Source organism: Megascapheus bottae, chromosome X (genome assembly GCF_031878675.1).
Source record: "Megascapheus bottae isolate mThoBot1 chromosome X, mThoBot2.hap1, whole genome shotgun sequence".
Classification (NCBI taxonomy): domain Eukaryota; kingdom Metazoa; phylum Chordata; class Mammalia; order Rodentia; family Geomyidae; genus Megascapheus; species Megascapheus bottae.
Genome location: NC_143547.1, coordinates 92,217,019 through 92,238,124, shown reverse-complemented (window position 1 = coordinate 92,238,124; position 21,106 = coordinate 92,217,019).

Below are 21,106 nucleotides of genomic sequence, written 5' to 3'. Positions count from 1 at the left end.
TCCTGGGCTTGAGCTCAGGGCCTGAGCACTGTCCTTGGACTTTCTCAAGGCTAGAGCTCTACCACTTGAGCCTCAGCACCACTTCCGGCTTTTCTATATATGTGGTACCAAGGAATCGAACCCGGGTCTTCATGCATGCTAGGAAAGCACTTTAACCACTAGGCCAAACTCCCGGCCCCTAGCCCCATATTTTCTTTTGCTAAAATTTTTTTTCTAGTCCTGGGATTTGAACTCAGGGCCTGGGCACTATCCCTGTTTTTCTTTTGCTCAAGTCTAGCAATCTATGAATTAAGCCACAGTGACAATTCTGGCTTTTTCTATTTATGTAGTACTGAGGAATCAAATCCAGGGCTTCATGCATGCTAGGGAAGCACTCTACCACCAAGCCACATTCCCAGCCCTTGAAATCTATTTTTATTTATTTTACCTTAACTTACTATTTCCCTTCCTTTCCCTTCTTTTACTTCTTGGAAGTACCTCGCTATGTAGCCTCTAGGCCTCTTGCCCCTACCTCTAGAGAATGCTGGGATTACAGGCATATACCATCACACCCAGCTCATTTTTTTTGAAATACATCAAAAACAAAGGCAAGAGTATGGGCTTCTCTCCTCTCTTCTTGATGTGTAAATAGCAAGCATGTAGGAATGTGGCCTACAGCACAAATGGCTGCTGCTACTACCTTTTTCCATGTAGACTATCTTAGAAAGCCATGGAGTCCATTCTTGGCCCTTATTACCATCAGAGGCTTTCAGGAGTCCCATCCTTAGCTGTAGTTATCAAACACTATAAAGAATCCCGTGTAAAGGCTGGTATTATGACTCATGGCTGTAATCCTAGCTACCTGGGAGACTGGTTCAAGGCCAACTCAGGCATAAAAGTTTGAAAGACACCATCACAACCAATGGCTGAGGGTAGTGGCAGGGACCTGTTATCCTAGCTATAGGAGAAGCACAATGGTTGGGCACAGTGACTTGAGCCAGTCAATCTCATGATATGAGGATGTACAAATAGTAAGGTCACAGGCCAGGCTAGCTGTGGCAGAAAGCAAAACCTTGCCTCAAAAATACCAATAGCTGCGTGTGTTCGCTCACGCCAGTAATCCTAGCTTCTCAAGAGGGTGAGATCTGAGGATCAAGGTTCAAAGCCAGCCCAGGAACGAAAGGACTTGAGCCTCCAATTAACCTCTAATCCCCAATAAACCTCTAGAAAAAGGGAAGTGGGGCTTAGCTGAAGGATAGTCTTAAGCTGAAGAGCTCAGGGACAGCGCCCAGGCCTAGAGTTCAAGCCCCATGATCCACATAAGAAAGCATACCTATACAAAAAAAGAAGCTGGATGATAAAGTATCTACCTAGAAACCACCAGCCCTTAGTTTAGTCCTCAGTACCACAAAGAATATTACCCAGCTGTGGAGGGAAGAAACCTATATAAATCTAGCACTCAGGAGGCAGATGAAGGAAGATTTAAAAGTTCCATGCCATCCTGGGATACATAGTAAGACTTTCTCTAAAAACAAAACAAAATAAAGCAAAAGCAAAATCTTTTTTTTTTTAAATCATGTGCTTTAGAGTAAGGATACCAGTTTGTTTTGTCCTCCAGGGGTGAGAACCTTTTCTTATTTTTGCCAGCACTATGATTCATATAACAGCTTTATGAAGCATATAAAATTATCAGTATAATTAGATGGGCCCTGGAAGTTGACAAGAAGTATTATGTGTCTGTTCTCTCCTGTACCAAATAATTTAATGGGCATTATAAGGCAAATGAGCGGGATGTTCCCTACCTGTTAGACTCTTTGGTGGTGGCCAAATAGAATTTTTTGGGGGGGGGTCATGGGGCTTGAACTCAGCCTGGGTGCTGTTCCTGAGCTCTTTAGCTCAAGGCTACCACCCTACCCCTGGGCCTGGGTATTGTCCGTGAGCTCTTCAGCTTAAGGTTACCACCTTGAGCCAAGCCTCACTTCCCATTTTCAAGAGGTTAAGTGAAGATAAGAGTCTCAGGTCCTTTTGTGCCTGGGCTGGATTTGAACCTTGGTCCTCAGATTTCAGCCTCCTCAGTAGCTAGGATTATGGGCATGAGCCACAGTGCCTGGCCCCAATAAAAATTTTCAAAATAATACACGTTTACTGATGAAATGAAGTCACTTATTTGACATGAAGAAGGTATACCTTTGGTTGACCAAAGTAATTATTGGGGTGTGTGTATGTGTGTGTGTGTGTGTGTGTGTGTGTGTGTGTGTGTGTGTGTGTGTGTTTTCTAGGGCTGGAGCTGGGGCTTGAACTCAGAGCCTGGGTACTGTTCGTTAGATTTATTTTCTCAAGGTTAGTGTTCCTACTACCTTAGCTACAGCTCCACTTCTGGCCTTTAAGTGGTTAATAAGAGTCTTGTGGACCTTACTACCTGGGCTGGTTTCAAGCTTTCAGTCCTTAGATCTCAGCCTTCTGAGTAGCTAGAATTACAGACACGAGCCATTGGCGCCCACTTATATACTTGTTTTTAAGGCATGTTTCTATCCTTAGCTTGCCGTCTGGGGCAGGAGAGACAAATAAAGAGGCAAGCATGATTTCATATGATAAAAGCTGCTCCCAGAATTAAAATAGGAATGTTAACCCCAGAATTCAGGGGAAAGGAGCCAGAGAAAGTACAGAGGAGGCAAAGGGGCAGCCTTCAGTTAGGAAACCTTGTAATGTTTTAGGGTGAGGTTGAAGCATACAAATAGTTGGTGAGATATAGGGGAGGTGTCTGGGCAACAAGAGAAAGCCACCTGCTTCTCGAGGACAGACAACAAGGCATGGATTAGCAGGTGCCAGGCAAGGGCCAGGCTGAGGTCGCCATAGCTTCTGGGGTAACATAAGAAGAGCAGATGTAAGCAAAACAAGTTGAGGTTGAAAGGCTGAACATAAGTGTGCTTACCAATGACCTTTTTAGCAATGTACACAGAATGCCCAAGAAGCATCAGCCCCCAGATTAATAAATATAGGTAACATGGTTAAGGGCATGACCCCAAATAGTTAGGGCTGCTAATAATAAACTTTGAGGCAAGAAGAGAACGTCGAGTGATCATAAGAAGTTAAAGAAGTGATTTTGTTTTGAAGAACAGGACGAGCTTTGCCAGCAGTAAGGATAAGGCCGTAGCCAATTAACACACAACAGATCGGAGAAAGATAGCTGTTAATAGGAAAAATCCTCAGACCTGTACTGGGTCCCAGAATAAAGGCAAATCAGTGACAAGTCAATGGAGGAGTGGGAATTTCCATTCAATTATGAGATATAAGATTCAGGATAAAGAAATACACACACAAATATTCTTAGCAAGTGTCTGGGAGGAGATGCTTATTTTTATTTCTTTTAAAATGTTTTCATTACTTAAAATACTAGAAAGAAAACATTCATTTAAAGTTCTGAATTTTGACCTGAAGTAAGGCTGCCCTTGAACTTGAACTCAGTCCTAATGCCTCTGCCTCCTGAGTCCTGGCATTATGGATATGTACCACAATATCTTGTCATTTTTATGCCATTTTTGTACTAATACTGGGGCTTGAACTAGGGATTTCAGGAGCTACGTTGAGCTTTTGTGTTCAAGGCGAGTGCTCTACTACTTGAGCCATAGCTGCACTTCTGGATTTTTGGGGTAGTTAATTGGAGTTTGGAGTCTCTGGGCATTCCTGTTCAAGGTGGCTTCAAACAGTGATTCTCAGATCTCAGCCTCCTGAATAGCTAGGATTACAGGCATGAGCCATGGGTGCGTGGCCCTGAATTTGACTTTTTTTTGCCAGTCCTGAGCTTGAGCTCAGGGCCTGAGCACTGTCCTTGTACTTTCTCAAGGCTAGAGCTCTACCACTTGAGCCTCAGCACCACTTCGAGTTTTTTTTTTTTCTATGTATGTGGTACCGAGGAATCCAACCCAGGTCTTTGTGCTTGCTAGGCAAACACTCTACCACTAGGCCAAACTCCCAGCCTCTGAATTTGACTTTCGTGAAGTTAATTTCTGGTGGGAGTTTTTGTTGTACTTTTTTTTTCATGGCTTATACCTATTAGAGAATTTCAAAATATTTACTATGTATATAAATTCAAGTTGAATATGTATACAATTATTTTATTTCCCAAGAAAGTAATATACACACACAGCTCAAAACTGAAAAGGTACAAAATGAAAGGAATAAATGAGAAATCTATTTCCATCCTTGTTCCCTAGCATATAGCTCCCAATACTTTCTGTCTCCAATACCTCTCTTTCCCTCTTTGAAGGCAACAAATGTTGAATTTCTTTTTCTTTTCTATTCGTTTTTTGTAGTGTTGGGAATGGAATCCAGGTCTTTCTACATGCCTGGCAGGCCAGAACTGTACCACTGAGCTATGTCCTCTCCCCGCCCAGTGCTGGCAGCTCTTAAAGTCTGTTTCTAGAGCTGTTTTATGAACGTCAGTAACTAGATTGCCAAGTGTTCCCATGCTTCTTCATCAAGCTTTGCCTGTTTAATCAGCATTAGCAGAGATCATTCATTCTATAGCAGCACCTAAGTATTATACTCTTATCTGGCACCTATGGTTCGTGCTTGTAAGCCTAGCTGTTCAAGTGGTTGAGATCTGAAGATTTCCATTAGAAGTCAGTCTAGATAGGAAAGTCTATGAGACTCCAACCATCAGAAAAGACTGGAGTGGAAGTATGGCTCAAGTGGTGGAGTGCCAGCCTCCATCAAAAAGTCTAAGGGACATCACAAGGCCCTGAGTTCAAGTCCTAGTACTAGCGCGCGCGCACACACACACACACACACACACACATATACTCTTTAAATTTTTTACAACCACCTAACATTTCATTTTATGAGGCTTATTGAACCAGTCAAGTTACTATTGATGGATTTTCAGGCTGCTTACAAATCATTTGCCATTGCACACAATGCCACAATGTCTCATGTTTCATAATCCTGTTGCACAAAAGCAAGTATGTTAGTAAGAACGAATTCCTTAGAGTGCAGTTGCTGAATGGCAAGGAATTTGAAATTGCAACTCGGCTAGATGTTGCTTAATTGTCCTCCCTCAGGTAAGAGCTGTCTGGATCTCAGCACTCTTTCATCACACAAGTTTCTTGGCTTCTATCTCCACTTCTACCCAGAGTATTATCCCAGCTTCAACAGCTAAAACCCAGAAACACCTCGCTCACCTCAGCTTTCTATGGGCTTCCTTCTCCTGCACTTTGGTCTCTACAGCCTCCAATCTATCCTTTCTCCTCTCTCCTTTCCCAGAGGCCACAGCAACGTGGCTTCCTTTCCTTCTTCCAAGCAGGCCCCACGAGCAGCCACTTCAACTATGCTCGTGTTGATCCCCTGGACTCCCTCTCTCTGTGACCTTCGGGTGGCACCTGCTCTGCCAATCCCCAGCTCTGTGAAAACGCCACTGTGTATTCTCTCCATCACTCACTCCCAGGCTACTAGCAATTGCTGGAGAAGGTCAGGAAGTTGGCTCCACTACAAAGACCAGCCAGCCAGCCTCAGCTGGGCCCCAAGGGCTCCGACCAGGCAGTCCTTTTATCTATCTGTATCCAAATTCTCTCAGTGATTGTTCCAAATCCTTTCCCTCTTGCCTTATCTCCTATTCAACTCTTCATCTAGACCCCTCAGTCCAGGGTCTACCTTTGAATTGCAGGCACCGGTGATCCAGCAAGAACTTTCTCATTTTTGCCCCTGTCTAGCACACTTGCCCCTTGCTTTTCACTTCCGTGCCTCCAGCTTTGTGGGAAAGAGTTGCTTCCTGAACAAGGTTACCCCCTCTACCTGTGAACTCAGCACTGGGTTCTTTAGCCTGCTCACTTGGTTCCACAATTCATCTTTCTTCCCTCTGGACAAGCTCTCCTGTCCCACTGGTCTTCTCCCCTCACCTCAAAGCACTTTCCTCATGTTTGTATTATTGTTCTACCTTGCCATCAACATGAGTGCTGGTGGTTTATGTTTGGTATCCAAGCTACTCAGGAGGCTGAGATCTGAGGATCACAAAGAATCACAGTTTGAAGCCAGCCTAGAGAAGAAAGTCCATGAGACTCTTCAATTAAATACCAGAAAAGCAAGAAGTGGAGTGGTGGTTCAAGTGGTAGATCATCAGCCTTCAACCCAAAAGCTCAGGGACAGAACCTAGTCCCTCAGTTCAAGCCCCAGGCGAATGAGAGAGTCTGGGCGCCAGTGGGAAGTTTGTAATCCTAGCTACTCAGATGGCTGAGATTTGAGGCTTGTGATTCAAAGCCAGCCCATGCAGGAAAGTCCCTGTGAGACTTATCTCCAATTAATCACTCAAAACTCAGAAGTGGCCCTGTGGCTCAAATGGTAGAGTGCTAGCCTTGAGCACAGAGAAGCTCAGGGACAGCATCCAAGCCATAAGTTCAAGCCCTACAACTGACAAAAAAAATTAAAAAAGAACAAAAGAAATAATTAAATACTTCTTGGTTTCCTATTCAAAATTCAACAGAAAAATAAAAAATACTGCTAAGTCGAAAAGAAAAAGGAAAATATGAATCAACCACAATACTACCGCCATCCTATGGTTAACATTTTGACACATTTTCGATCTTTCCAATTTTTTTTTTTGCCAGTTCTGGGCTTGAGCTCAGGGCCTGAGCACTGTCCTTGAACTTTCTCAAGGCCAGAGCTCTACCACTTGAGCCTCAGCACCAGTTCTGGCTTTTTTTTTTGCCAGTCCTGAGCTTGAGCTCAGGGCCTGAGCACTGTCCTTGGGCTTTCTCAAGGCTAGAGCTCTACCACTTGAGCCTCAGCACCACTTCTGTCTTTTTCTATATATGTGGTACCAAGGAATCGAACCTGGGTCTTCGTGCATGCTAGGCAAGCACTTTAACCACTAGGCCAAACTCCTGGCCCCAAGTTTTGGCTTTTTTATGTATATGGTACCGAGGAATCGAACCCAGGTCTTCGTGCATGCTAGGCAGGCACTCTACCACTAGGTTAAACTCCAGGCCCAATCTTTCCAATTTCTTAATTTCAGTCTTTCAGGACCTTATGCTTGATGGCCAAGAACTCTACCACTTGAACCATATTCAGCCCTTTTTCTTTGCTTTAATAATATTTTGGATTAAAGTCTTGAACATTTTTGTGCAGATTTGGCTTTGGACCTTAATCTTCTCATTTCCTACTGGATATTATTAGAGATGATACCACCACATCTGGCTTATTGGTTGTTGTGGGATCTCTCCAACTTTGATCTGGATGCCCCTAAATTGAGATTCTACTCATCTATACATACTGAATAACTAGGAATATATGTACAAGACACCATTCCTGAAATCTTTTCCAAACTTCTGTTTACATACATGTATTTATCAGTTTATGGTTTTTTGTGGGTCATGGGGCTTGAACTCAGCCTGGGTGCTGTCTCTTCAGATCAAGGCTACTGCCCTACTCTTGAGCCAAGCCCCACTTCCATTTTTCTAGGGGTTAATTGGAGATAAGAGTTTCAAGTCCTTTTGTGCCCGGGCTGGCTTTGAACCTTGATCCTCAGATCTCAGCCTCCTGAGTAGCTAGGATTACAGCCATGAGCTACCATGTCTAGCTTATGGTTCTTTTTTTTATTTTTTTGTAAAATGTTTCAGACATTAAGCTCTGCTTCTAATTAGTTGTCTGCCTGTGGTTAAGTAAACTAACTTCTCTGAAACTATTTCCTGTCATGTAAAATGTGAACTATTACAGTAAATGACTTGTTATGACGATTAAATGAGATTGTGTGTGTGTGTGTGTATTATAAAATAAATTTAAGGTCCAAAACCAAACCTAGGCAAATTACTCAATATTCCATCATATATACACATATATAGATATAAATATATATTTAATCCATATATATTGTATATACAGACATCACCATGCCTGACACATAGCAAGCAGAATTAATGTAAGCAATATGATTTTCCTACCTCAACAAATACAGCTCTGCATAATAGCTTCATGAGTTCTGTCACTGTCTTGTTTAGAGATGATAGAAACACTGCAGCAATTCACCAACACATCTCCATTTGGCAAGCGAGCAAGTGATATGTGGGGCAAAGTAAGAGCAAAACTTCTGGGTCACAGAAATGTGTGTTTCTAATTTTGATAGATATTGACAAATTGTTGGTCACAGAGTGAAAGTTACTGTGATTTCTTTTCTTTTTTCTTTTTTGCCAGTCCTGGGGCTTGAACTCAGGGCCTGACTGCTATCCTTGGGCTTTCTGAAGGCTAGAGGTCTACCATTAGAGCCGCAATACCACTTGTGGCCTTTTCTATGTATGTGGTACTGAGGAATTTAACCCAGGTCTTCCTGCATGCTAGGAAAGCACTCTACCACTAGGCCAAATTCCTAGCCTGATTTCTTAAAATTATACCAATGTATAGTAAGGTTGTTTCACACTTTTTACTGATACAAGCTTAGATTGTGAAGAATATTTTTTTGCCAGCCCTGGAGTTTGAACTCAGGGTCTGAGCACTGTCCTTGGGCTTTCTCAAGGCTAGAGCTCTACCACTTGAACTGCAGCACCATTTCTGGCTTTTTTTTTATGTATGTGGTACTAAGGAATCAAACCTGGATCTTCGTGCATGCTAGGCAAGCACTCTACCACTAGGCCAAACTCCCAGCCCATGAAGAATATTTTTGAACTGAGATATCTTCATTGCAGTACTAGGCCTTGAATTCAGGTACTTGTCTTCTTGTTTGGCTTTTTCGTTGTTCAAGGCTTAGTGCTCTATCACATGAGCTACATCTCCATTTCTGGCTTTTTGGTGGTTAATTAAAGATGTCTCATGGACTTTCCTGCCTGGAGTGGCCTTGAACCATGATCCTCAGATCAATGCTTCCTGAGTAGCTAGGATTAGAGGTGTGAGCCACCAGTACCTAACTCATAACTAAATCTTTCACAGATACATTAGTTATCTAGGTTCGATGAAACGAGTAGGAACAAACACCCAGGGTTCATAGTGCAAATGGGAAATTGCTAGAGTTGGTAACACACAGAGGAGAAAATGGCAAGGAATAAGGTTGGAAAACAGAGTGATACCATAATCATTGTCAGTTGTCATGCCATTCACCATCTGAGGTATTTTGTGCACTTATTAAACAAAAATAGAAGATTTCCACTCAGAGGAAACTTACATTATAGCATAGAGAAGCGAACAGTGAAAATAATAAGCAAACTATGTTACTATTGATGTGGTAAGAAGTAATGAGTCACATGGAAGAAAGGAAATACAGAGTAGGCCAAAGGGGATAAGAAGTGGTAGAGTAGGAACTAGCAGGTTTCTTTCTCAATATGGGCATTGAACTTTCTCCATATTTTGCGGCTCTGAAGGTCAAGCACATGAACTTGGACATACTAGCAAGCACTGCAGGATAGAGCTAGATCCCCATTTTGCATTTATTGTACAAGGAGAAACACTGAAATAAGTCCTCACTTATATCCACACGGGACTTTGATGCCTAGTATTTCTCTTTCAGCCAACTTACTTTCCCACTTAGATTGACTTTTAATAGAAACTTCATAACAGTACCATAAATGAAAATCCAGTATCATATGCTAGGAAGGTCTAGGGAGGGAGAAAGAAAAATAAGACACATTGTCTAAATTAAGGAATTATCTTCCCAGCAACTTACTATTTCACAGAGAGCAGCTAATTTCATGTTTCCTTAAGTACCTGTGAATTAGGTACATTGCCTACATTGTCCTCATTTATTTTAGAGAGAAGTCTGAATAAAGTGTTTAACATTCCCAAACCTCAATTTCTTCCTGGGGACAATAGTGGGATATTTGAGCTAGGGGAAAAACAAAACATTAAATTCATGAAAGCAAAAAGGAGACTACTAGGAAGGTAGAAGAGGTAGGGAAAAGAGGGATAATAAAGAGTAATAGAGGAGTAAATATGATCAAAATATATTATAGTTCCATGGAAATAGGCGGGTAAAGTCTCTTATTGTGTACAATTTAATACATATTAACAAAAAGAAGGAAGAAAATAAGGTGGCTACAGGAAGGAACACACTGGTTTCTGCCTGATCCAGGTCATGTGTAGGAGAGTCTCGGAGAGGAGATATGAAGGGGACAGAGACTCTCAGCTCTATCCATCGCTGATAGCCTAAATGCCAGTGAATAGAACTAAATTACTATTTTAAAATACAAATACCTCCCCCCTCACAGTTAAATGTATTGTTCACTTTAATTTTCCTATGAAGAAATTCAATTGGGATGTTCAAATTTATTTCAGTCTTACTAGTTTTTTTTTTTAATGGCTCTGGAGTTTAAATTCAGCCTCTTCCTTGCTAGACATGTTGAATCATGCTCTCAGTACCTTTTTTTTTGCCAGTCCTGGGCTTGAGCTCAGGGCCTGAGCAATGTCCTTGGATTTTCTCAAGGCTAGAGCTCTACCACTTGAGCCTCAGCACCACTTCCGGCTTTTTTCTATGTATGTGGTACCGAGGAATCGAACCCGGGTCTTCATGCATGCTAGGCAAGCACTTTAACTACTAGGCCAAACTCCCAGCCCTCCCAGTACCTTTTTAATTAGCATATGAACTAACTTGTATAGATGGCTTCCATAGGATACTTCCACTCAAGCCAAACAATATAGTTCAATTCAATCCATAGCCTATATCTCTCGCCATCAGTTTGTTTTTTTTTTCAGAGAGGGTATCGCGCTTCTGTCCACGGTGGTTTTAGACTATAATCCCCCTACCATCCACCATCTGAATAGCTGAAAACATATGCCTGTACCACTATACTCAGACACAGATGAGATTTTGATTAGAAGGGAAGATGGTGTGTGCTTCAACAGTGGCCACGTTTGGAAAGAGGAAAACCAGGAAATCTATTAGTGGATGCAGAGCTGGGGGTATGGGCGTGCACCTAGATGGAAAGTGGCAAAGAGCAAGGTAGGAAGAAATGAAAAGACAAACTGTCAACTTGAGTCATGTCCGAAATGAGTGCTTTGGGGGAAAGAAGCAAACTAGAGCTAGCAACAAAGAACAAATCAGCCAAGGGGCAAGGCCAAGGTCATGTTAACCTGCTGAGCAGGTATACGACTGCTTTTCAGCTTCCTGAGAAGTCAGCCTTGTGGTTTCAAAAAGAAATTTCATTCATAGGAATTAATATCAGAATTACTCAAAGAATGTGACTTATTCTGATTTTAAAAATGTGAATAATGAAAGCAGAGTCTTCCTTTATTTTCATATCATTGGATAATGAGAATTTCATAAAGTCACATAATTGTAAGTCATATGTAAAGTCACAAAGCTGTAAGCAACAAAAGGCTTATAACCAAGAAAAGGCTTAGCATAATGTTGTCACCCTGGAATGTGAGTATCTGTTGAATCGTTCAATGTTCAGTTTTTTTCCATATATTTTTATTGTGATTAATAGAAGGGTTACATTATATTCACCAGGCAGAAGGTGCATTACTTCACAAACGTTGATACCCTTTCTCATATCTTGGTCCCCATTTACTTCCCACGACCCCCACCCCTCATCTTGTTTCCCCCCTTCCCTATGCTATTTCAAATAACCAAATACAAATATATCCAATATATCAGATAACAAGGTGAAATACTGTAACAATATGAGATAACCAAGGGACAGCAAAAGAGATGAGAGAAAACATAGGACCAAGGGACAGCAAAAGAGATGAGAGATAACATAAGGACAATAATCACTCATTATATGACTTTTGTTTCTATATCCTAGAGGTCCTTTCATTTAGCGTCATACTATATGGCCTTAGATATCTAGATTTTGTTCTATTGTAAATCTCTGCTAGGAGAGCCCAAGGTTTCTACTGATTAGGACAAATGAGGGAAACCATTGAGCCTATGTTCCTTTGAGTCTGGCTTACTTCACTTAATAGGATTTTTTCTAAGTCTTTCCATTTCCTTAAAATGGGGCAATATTGTTCTTTCTGAGAGCAGCATAGGATTCCATTGTGCATAAATTCCACATCTTGTTGATCCACTCATCAACTGAGGGGCATCTGGGTTGGTTCCATATCTTCCCTATGGTAAATAGTGCTGCAATGAACATTGTTGAGCTAGTGGATTTAGTATGTCCTTGTTTCTGGATGATTGGGTAAATGCCAAGTAGTGGAATTGCTGGGTCATAGGGGAGCTCTATGTTTAGTCTTTTGAGGAACTGCCATACTGCTTTCCATAGTAGTTGAACAAGTTTGCACTCCTACCAACAGTATAGTAGTGATCCCTCCTGGCCACATCCCCACCAGCATCTGCTGTTATTAGATTTCTTGATCTTAGATTTCTTGATCTTAGAGTTGTTTTGATTTGCATTTCTTTCATGGCCAGAGATGTTGAGCATTTCTTCATGTGTCTATAGGCCATTTTTGTTTCTTCTTCAGAGAAGACTCTCTTTAAGTCTTTGTCCCATCTTTTAATGGGATGGTTGTTTCTTTGGAGATTAGTTTTGGATTGATTCAATTTTTTTGAGCTGTTGATATATTTTAGATATGAGGCCATTGTCTGTTGTATGGTTAGTGAAGATCTTCTCCCACTCTGTAGGGTTTCTAGTTAATTTGCTAACTATGTCCTTTGCGTTACAGAAGCTCTGCAGTTTAATGCATTCCCACTTATCCAGACTTTCTCTGATTTGTTGTGTTTCTTGGTCCTTATTAAGAAAGTTTCAACCTGTGCCAAGGAGGCCTAGTGTATCTCCTATTCCTTCTTGTAAAGTTTTCAGCGTATGTGCTTTTACCTTAAGGTCTTTTTTCCATTTGGAGTTAGTCCTAGTGCAGGGTGACAAAGAAGGATCCAAATTTAGTTGTCTGCAGGTGCTTAACCAGTTCTGCCAGCACCACTTGTTGAAGAGGCTGTCTTTCTTCCATTCTATTTTTTTGGCTCCTTTATCAAAGATTGGGTGGTCATAGGTCTGTGGTTTAATATCTGGGTCCTCTGTTATATTCCTTTGGTCTTCAGGCCTGTTCTTGTGCCAGTACCAAGCTGTTTGGTCACTATAACTCTGTAATAGAGTCTAAAGTTTGGTATTGGAATTCCTACTTCGCTGTTCGTTCTGCTAAGAATTGTTTTTGCTATACGGGGTCTTTTATTATTCCATATGAAATTTTGGATTGCCTCTTCTATTTCTTTAAAGAATGACATTGGGATATGGATGGGTATTTGTTGAATTTGTAGATAGCCCTTGGCAAGATTGCCATTTTCACTTCGTTGTTTCTTCCAATCAGGAGCATGGGAGATTTTTCCATTTCCTCAATTTTGTTTAATTTTCTTTTTCAGGGTTTCAAAGTTAATTCCTAGGTACTTTATTTTCTTTGAGGCTATTACAAAAGGAGTTGCTTGCCTGATTGTTCCCTCGTTCCTCTCATTGTTGGCATATAGGAAGGCAGTTGATTTTTGAGGGTTAATTTTATACCCTGCTACCTTGCCAAAGTTTTGAATCAGCTCAAGCAGCTTGGGAATGGAGTCTATAGGGTCCTTTAAATACAGAATCATGTCATCTGCAAAGAGGGAAAGTTTCACTTCCTCTTTCCCTATTTGGATCCCCTTTATGCTTGCTTCTTGTCTTATTGCTCTGGCTAGGAATTCTAATACTATGTTAAAGAGGAGTGGAGACAGTGGCCATCCTTGTCCCATTCCTTGTTTTAGAGGAAATGACTTTGGCTTTTCACCATTAAGGTTAGTAGCTGTGGGTTTGTGATACACAACCTTTATTATATTGAGGAATGTTCCATGGATTCCTAGTTTCTCCAGAGCTTTTAACATAAAGGGGTGTTGGATCTTGTCAAATGACTTTTCTGCATCTATTGAGACAATCATGTGATTTTTGTCCTTGCTCCTGTTGATGTGTAGAATTATATTAATTGATTTGCATATGTTGAACCAGCTTTGCCTCCCTGTGATGAATCCTGTTTGATCATAGTGTATAATTTTTTTGATGAGTTGCTGAAGGCGGCTGGCCAGTATTTTGTTGAGAAATTTTGCATTAATATTCATCAAAGAAATGGATTTATAGTTCTCTTTTTTGATGAATCTCTGTCTGGTTTTGGGATGAGGGTTATAGTGGCTTCATAGAATGAGTTTGGCAAAGAGCCTTCAATTTCAATTTCATTGAAGAGCTTGAGGAATATTTGTGTAAGCTCTGTTTCGAAGACCTTATAGAATTCAGCTGTGAATCCATCTGGCCCTGGGCTTTTCTTGGATGGAAGGTCTCTTATTGCCATTTCTATTTCAGTGCTTGAAATAGGTCTGTTTAGTTGGAGTAGGTCTCCCTAGTTCAGTGTGGGTATGTTAATATTGGCTAGGAATTCATCCATTTCTTCTAGATTCTCAAATTTTTTGGCGTAAAGGTTTAAGCAGTATGCCCTCATGATGCTCTGAATCTTGATAATTTCTGTCATGATATTACCATTCTCATCTGTGATTTTGTTTATTTGGGTGTACTCCCTTCTTTTTTTGGTAAAATTTACTAAGGATCTGTCAATTTTGTTAATTTTTTCAAAGAACCAACTCCTTGTTTTGTTGATTCTTTCTATAGTTTTTTTTGGACTCCAATTCATTTAGTTCTGCTTTGATTTTAATAATTTGCTTACTTCGACTGGGATTAGGGTTGGTTTGTTTCTCTTTTTCCAAGAGCTTAAGGTGGGATATTAAATTGTTGGTTTGCGATTTTTCCAATTTGTTAATGTAATCACTCAGTGCTATAAATTTTCCTCTGAGTACTGTCTTTACTGTGTCCCAAAGGAGCTGGTATTTTGTGTGCTCCTTTTTGTTAAATTTCATAAAGTGTTGAATTTCTGTTCTGATCTCCTCGATGACCCATTGATGATTTAACAATGTGTTCTTCAATCTCCATGAGTTACAGGGTTTTTGTTGGTGGCGATTGGTGTTCAGTTCCAATTTGATGCCCTTGTGGTCTGAGAGAATGCAGGGAATAATTTCAGTGTTTCTGAATCTGCACAGGTTTGCTTTATGCCCTAAAATGTGGTCTATTTTGGAAAATATTCCATGTGCTGCTCAAAAAAACATATATTTTGTTGTTGCTGTGTGGAATAATCTGCAAATGTGTGTTAGATCTAGTTGGCCAAACAGTTGTTCAATTCGGAGATTTCTCTGTTAAGTTTTTGCCTGGTTGATCTGTCCATAGGTGAGAGTAGTGTGTTAAAGTCACCAACAATCACTGTGTTTTGATCTATGTGTGATTTTAGTGAAAGTAAAGTTTGCTTAATGAAGTTTGGCACTCCGGGATTAGGTGTGTAGATATTTAGGATAGTTATGTCCTCTTGGAGGAGAGATCCCTTTATTAGTATGTAGTAACCTTTGTCTTTTCTCACTAATTTTAGTCTATTTTATCTGATATGAGAATGGCAGCTCCAGGCTGTTTATGGGGGACGTTAGCTTGATAAACTTTATTCCAATCTCTCACTTTCAAAAAATGTTTATTTTGGGGGGCAAGATGTGTCTCTTGAAGACAGCAGAATGATGGATCTTGCTTTTTGATCCAACTAGACAGTCCATGCCATTTAATTGGAGAGTTATTGATATTGAGAGTTAGGATTGAAAAATATTTAATAGTTCCTGCCATTTTCAAAAGCTTTCATTAGGGCCTGTGGCTTGACAGTTCTTGTCATACTTAGCTGGTATGATTTTTAGGTGCCATTTCTTTGTCAGTATCATGTTTGTGCTGGTTTTCAATGTGTAGAACATCTTTGAGAATTTTCTGTAATGCTGGTTAGGTTGCTACGTAATGTTGCAACTTTTCCTTGGAATGGAAGGTTTTTATTGTTCCCTCAGTTATGAATGAGAGCTTAGCTGAGTGCCGTATTCTTGGTTGGTAGTTATTTGTCTTAAGGGCATGATATATATCCTTCCAATATCTTCTTGTTTGCATGGTCTCTGCTGAGACATCTGTGGTTATTCTGATTGGTTTTCCTTAGAAGGTGATTGTTCTCTTCTCCCTGGCTGCTTTTAGGATCCTTTCTTTGGTCTCTATTGATCCTGTACGGATTATAATGTGGTGGTGGGATGTCCTTTTCTGGTCATGTCTGTTTGGGGTTCTAAAAGCTTCTCGTATCTGGATGGGCCTGCCCTTCTGGATATTTGGGAAATTCTCTGAGATGATTCCCTGAAGTATATTTCCAATACCATTGACCTCTTTCTCCACGCCCTCCTCAATACCAATTAGCCTTAAATTAGGCTTCCTAATTGTATCTTGGACCTCCTAAAGTGCTCTCTCATATTTCCTAAGCTGCCTCTGGGAAATCATTTGCCCTTTTGAATGATGGTGCTGCCAGCACCACTTCTCAGGCTCCAGTTGGTTTGGCAGGGTCTTTGCCAGCAGTCAAGATGGCGCTGCTCTCAGCTGGTGGGTGAGGAATTCCTTCCCAATGCAGTTCCATGAGCAGAAGTGAAAACTTCTCCACGGAGGTACTCACAAATGGCTGGACTTTCTGGTTCCGTGAAGCTGGCAGGTCCACGCCACAGCCGGATGACGGCTCTGGGCTCGCGCAGGCTCTGTGTGGCTCTGTCTGGAGCCGGAAGATCTGTGCTGCCGAGAAGTGCTGTCTGCTCAGGTGCTGGAGGGAGGCTTTGTGAGATCTCTGTTGTGATAAAGTTTACGTAGGATCAAACTTTGGGTATGAACTTTTGCCTAAAATGCTGGAACTGGTATCTTGGCAAGAGCTCAGAAGGACTCACACTGAACTGCCGCCATATTCCACTGATCTCCTAAACTTCTTCTCAATGTTCAGTTTTTAAAGTTGAGATGACTCCTTGGTTCAATATGTATTTTTACATGGCTTAGAGGAAATTGGAGATTATACCATTCTCGTGGGAGCAAGTTAAGAATAGAAGAGGTTAGTAGCTAGCAAGCTAAATAGAAAGCCCACAGAGTGGGAGAAGATCTTCACTAGCCATACAAGAAACAAGGGCCTCATATCTAAAATACATCTACAGGTAAAAACATTTGAATATCTGCAAAACAAATCTTCAAAGAAACAACCATCCCATTAAAAGTTGGGCTAAAGAATTAAAGAGAGTCTTCTCTGAAGAGGAGATAAAAATGGCCCATAGATACACAAAGAAATGCTCGACATCTCTGGCCATGAAAGAAATGCAAATTAAAACAACTCTAAGATTCCACCTCACTCCAGTTAGAATGGCCAGGATCAAGAAAACTAATAACAACAGATGCTGAAGGGGATGTGGCCAGGAGGGATCACTACTACACTTTGGTGGGTGTGCAAACTCGTTCAACCACTGTGGAAAGCAGTGTGGTGATTCTTCAAAAGACTAAACATAGAACTCCCCTATGACCCAGCAATTCCACTCTTTGGCATTTACACAAGTGTCCAGAAACAAGGACATATTAAATCCACTGCACAATGATGTTCCTTGCAATACTATTTACCATAGCAAAGATATGGAACCAACCTAGATGTCCCTTAGTAAATGATTGGATCAACAAGATTTGGCATTTTTCTCTCTTCCCTTGTGTTGCCCTTTGGTTAATCTCATATTGTTACAGTATCCCACTTTGTTACCTGGATTATTATATAAATGTTTACTTGTGTATTTGAAATAGGAGGGGAAAATGAAGGGAGGGGGTAGGGGGAGGAAAATGGGGACAAAAACATAAGAAGGGATATCAATTTGTGAGAAATAATGCGCCTTCTCTCTGGTGAATATAACAGTAACCCCTCTATACATTGAAATAAAAAAAAAAAACATTTGGTGGGCCGGGAATTTGGCCTAGTGGTTAAAGTGCTTGCCTAGCATGCATGAAGACCCGGGTTCGATTCCTTGGTACCACATACATAGAAAAAAGCCAGAAGTGGTGCTGAGGCTCAAGTGGTAGAGCTCTAGCCTTGAGAAAGTCCAAGGACATTGCTCAGGCCCTGAGCTCAAGCCCAGGACTTGCAAAAACAAACAAACAAACAAACAAAAAACAACAAAAAAACATTTGGTATTTATACACAATGGAATTCTATGCTGCTATCAGAAAGAATGACATTGCTCCATCATTAATAAGGAAATGGATAGACTTGGAAAAAGTCATATTAAGTGAAGTAAGCTAGATTCAAAGGAACATAGGCTCAATGGTTTCCCTCATTTGTCATAATTATTACAAACCTTGGACTCTCCCTGCAGAGGATTAGAATAGCTCAAACCCTGGATACACAAGGCCATATAGGATGAGAATAAATGAAATGACCTCCAGGATGTGGAAACAAGAACTTTATCTTGTGTGACTGTTGTTCTTAATGTACTATGTTATTTCTCTTCTCATTTTTTGCCTTTATGGTTAATTTCATATTGTTACTGTATCTGATTTTGTTACCTGGTATATTGTATATACGTTTATTTGTTTATTTGACATAGAAAAGGGAAGGGGGAAAATAAGACAAGTGGGAGGGGTGTGGGAAGGAAATGGGGACAAAAACATGAGAAGGGGTATCAGTGTGTGAGAAGTAATGCACCTACTACCTGACGAATATACAAAAAAAAAAGAGTACACGAGGCATTTTCTAATGACCCTAAAGAGCTCCCTTGTTTGGTGTGTGTGTTCTCTACACCCTCTGTATTAACAGGAAAAAACAAACTATGATAGACTGCCTCTAATTTCACCATCTAAGATACATTGAATCTCTTTAGTGGTAGGCTGCTGAAATGTGGGACTTCATTACCTAGTACATAAATGTCTTCCTACTCCTGTCCAGAATTTGGAAAGTCCCACACTAGACTCACACAACCCTGGCACTTTGTTAGAGTTTCTATTTGTAAAGTGGGATTAGAAAAAGCTTGTTGCTTGGTAACATGTGCTCTATAAGCCCTTAGATCTTTGGTATGGTAAACTAGAGCAAGTGCATCTACTGTTTTATTTAGCTTCGTGTTTTAATTCCTTCCTTGTCACCAAGATCCAAAGGGTGATACCATGATTGGTAGCTTTCCAAATAGCCACAGTCCCTAACGGGAAGCTGGCATGTATCTATGAAGTCAGATTCTTTTCCTGCCAGTCAGTAGGGGCGTTCAGGAGGTCACAAACATATCAAATATGTAACTAGACTTTACCAAGTCATTCTGTCTCCTTAACTAAATAAGATTCATCTTAAATTTCGAAGTTAACTAAAATAAGTAGGAAATCATATGAAATGATTCTCTAGAATATCTGAAGTGTCTAGGCAATTGCTTTTCTACACTGCCTTTATTTTCTAATTGGCATTTCATTTTGATATGCACATATATATATATATATATATACAATGTGCCCTCATCAGACTCATCATCTCTATCACTCTCCCTGCTCAAACCAATCTCAACAATCTTCATTGCTCCATTTATACAGGTGTGCATAAATTATTTTGATCATATTTACTCTCTTTATTCCTGCTTTCTCCTAGCACCCACACCCCAGACAGGCTGCATCTCACCTTTCTAATATTCATTTTTGTTGAAGTGCATGTTTATTGTTCAAAGGGAGTTCAACATTATACATATATACATATATATATATATTTTTTTTTTTTGTCAGTCATGGGGCTTGAACTCTGGACATAGGTATTGTCCCTGACCTCCTTTGAGTTAGAGCACCACTTCGTTTTCTAGTGGTTCATTGGGGATAAGAGTCTCATGGATATTAGTGCCCGGGCTGGCTTTGAACCATGATCCTCAGATATCAGCCTCCTGAATAGTTAGCATTACGGATGTGTGCCACCGTGCCCAGCTCAATGTAATATTTCACATCTCCATTTTACTGTACTATAATCAATTGATCATGATTCTGTATGTATTGATATATATATATGTTTATCTTTTAGTTCTACCATCCACATATGAGTGAAACATGTTACATTGGTCCTGAACCTGGCTTATTTAGTGTGATGCTCTAGATCCTCTCTAGATCCATTCATTTCCCTACAAATGACATATTTCCTTCCCTTTTTATGTCAGAATCATATTCTATTTGTACAGGTACCACAGTTTCTTTATCCATTTACCGGTGACGGCTGTACCTACTATTTCCATGACTTGACTATTGGGAATGGTGCTGCAATAATTGAGTGTTCAAGCACCCCTACTATCTCCTGATTTACATTCCTTTGGGTGATTTTTTTGAAACAAGCATTCAGTATGTATCCCTGGCTGTTGAACTTATAATAACTAGCCATATTACTCCTGTTTGAGCCTCCAAAGTGCTGCAAGTACAGGTATCCACCATCATGCCTGGCTTGTTTTGTTATAAAAATATATAAAAGTGCATAATTTATCCACACTAATTACATTCACATCATTGTGAAAACATCACTAGTATTTCTAAAACCCTTTTTTTTATCATCCTCAAACAGAAAATTTGTTCTTACCAAGAATAACTTCCCATTCCTAGTTCAGCTCAGTACTCGGCAACTAGGAATCTATTTTCTGTTTTATGAATATGTCTAGTCTAAATATTTCTTATAAGTGAAATGCAATATTTGTCGCTTACAGTTATAACTTATTTTACTTAGCATGTTTCAACATTCATTCACCTTGTAGCCTGTTTCATGTCTTCATTCCTTTTCATGGCTCACCATGTCATTTTGAATGTAGATAAATGGCCAGCCATCTCATTGCTGTATGTTCAAGACACAATGCTATTCATAAATAATTTTTTACATTTAAAATAGACTTACCATTTACAAATAGAATTACTATGAACATTACTTTCAACTTGTCATATATAAGTGTGTGTGTGTGTGTGTGTGTGTGTGTGTGTGTGTGTACACACACACATATGAACCAGCCCTGGGGCTTGAACTCTGGCCTGGATACTGTTATCTTGTATTTTGGCCTGCAGAAAAACCTCCTATAGTTGCTGGATTGGGCACTGAGAAAGTGTCTAGACAAATTTACAAATGTTTACAACCTTCGTCTAGCAGGTAAGTGGCCCTGGATGTGATTCTCAGCACTGCCAAAAAGGGAGAAGGAAGAAGAGGAGAGGCACTGTGGTAGAGTGCTTGCCTAGCATGCATGATGCCTCAGTACCACATACATAGAAAAAAGCTACAAGTGGTGGTGTGGATCAAGTGGTAGAGAAAGTCCAAGGACAGTGTTCAAGCCCCGAGGTCCAGCCCCACAACTGGCAAAAAATATCTTCTT